Genomic DNA, 1,793 nt, shown 5'->3' with positions numbered 1-1,793 from the left:
TAAGAGCGTTGCTTAGTACATAGAAACAGACACAGAAAGGCAGCTAAAATGGGAAGACAAAGAAGCAGAAACCATATGAGAGAAGAGAACAGAGATCCAGATATAATGGAGTCAAGCAACCTAACAGATGCAGAGTTCAAAACACTGGTTATAAAGATGCTCAATGAACTTTTGGGAAATGCAGATAAATTCAGTGAGAACTTCAACAAAGTGACAAAAAAAAAAAACCACATAAAAATGGAAATGAAAATTATAAAAAGGAACCAGTCTGAAATGAAGAACACATTATCTGAGATGAAGAGTATATTAGAAGGAATCAACAGAGTGGATAAAGAAGAGGATCAAACCACTGATATAGAGGATAGGGAAGCCAAGGACACTCAATCAGAACAGCAAGAAAAAAGAAGCCAATATCATAATAATAATTTAAGGAGCCTATGAGACACAATTAAATGTAAAAATATCTATGTCATAGGGGTACCTGAAGGAAAACAAAAATTCGAAGAGCTATTTGAAGAAATAATGATAGAAAACTTCCCTAACCTGGTGAAAGAAATAGACATACAACCCCAGGAAGCTCAGAGTCCCAAAAAAGATGAACCCAAAAGAGCCCACACCAAGACACATCATAATTAAAATGCCAAAGGTAGTCTACGGCCATGTCACCCTGAAAAAGCTCAATCCCATCTGATCTTGGAAGCTAAGTAGAGTTGGGCCTGGTTAATACTTGGATGGGAGACCACCTAGGAAGACCAGGTGCTGTAGGTGTAAAAAATAAAAAATAAGAGATTGTAAACTGACAAAGTCCTTGCAATCTGTGAGGTCAACCAAGGGTTGCCTCACCTAAAAATAAACACGTCTATTATATTTCTATGAAGCTGAAAAAAAAGAAATTAAACTTGTAAAGCCCAATGGAACTTAAAAAGAAAGTGTCATGAGTCATTTTCTGGGAACCTACTTCAAGAGACAGCCCTTCCTTTGTTTTTTCTTCCTTTCTTCCTCCATCTCGCAGCCTAGAACAAAGCCTGTGGGGACAAGGGTCACACCTCGGCAATGGTTGGAAAGAATCTGGGTCCCTGAGGGCACTGCCGAGCAGAGCTGCTAGCCCTCTCCTCAACTGTCTGCTGACTACTATAAGTGCGAGGAAGAAATTTCATTTGTCGTGATTCTTTAAGGTTTTTCATTTACCTCCAACTGAATGTAATATTAATCAACATACTAGATTTACATAGCTACAGAGAAATAGAGTTGTCATGTAATTATCAAAAGCCTTGGGGAAATTTTGAATGTAAACTTTAAAGTGGATAGAAACTTTACAGTTTATTTAATGCAGGGGTTTGCAAACAAGTAGTCCATTTGCTAAAACCAGAATAGTGTTCAAAACATATTTCAACTGTCTTAATTGGGGCTCTCGCATGTCTCCTGTTTGCCTCAAGTTCAAGCATCCCCTAACACTTACACCTGCCTGGCTTCTTACATATTTGAAATTACAATGACTAATTTATTCTAATCCAAATCCTTTATTTCACATATGAGGAAGCGGAGATCAAGAAAAGTAAAGTACCAGAGACTATAGAAAAGTAAATGCTAGTGTTCTGGGCATCTGTCTCCCAGTCTAGGTATCTTTCCATTGTTTGAGCACAAATAATCTCATCTGAATCCCCTTGGGGAGAAATATGTACTGGGGGACCATTTTCTCTGCATCTGTGAAGCTTCCCTGTGGGCCTAGCCCTTTCCAACCACATTAGCTCCAGCAAGAGGCCTAGGTACAGGGCAACTCACCCTGCAGTCAG

General features: G+C 38.9%; 1 pseudogene; it reads left to right on the top strand.

Moving 5' to 3' along the window:
• Nucleotides 1–649: 649 nt before the first annotated feature.
• LOC112470109 lies at nucleotides 650–768 on the top strand (annotated as a pseudogene).
• The last annotated feature ends 1,025 nt before the right edge of the window (nucleotides 769–1,793 follow it).

Source organism: Pteropus alecto, unplaced genomic scaffold (genome assembly GCF_000325575.1).
Source record: "Pteropus alecto unplaced genomic scaffold, ASM32557v1 scaffold288, whole genome shotgun sequence".
Lineage (NCBI taxonomy): Eukaryota > Metazoa > Chordata > Mammalia > Chiroptera > Pteropodidae > Pteropus > Pteropus alecto.
Note: the sequence above shows the minus strand (reverse complement) of the source record. Positions and strands in the feature narration are given on the sequence as shown.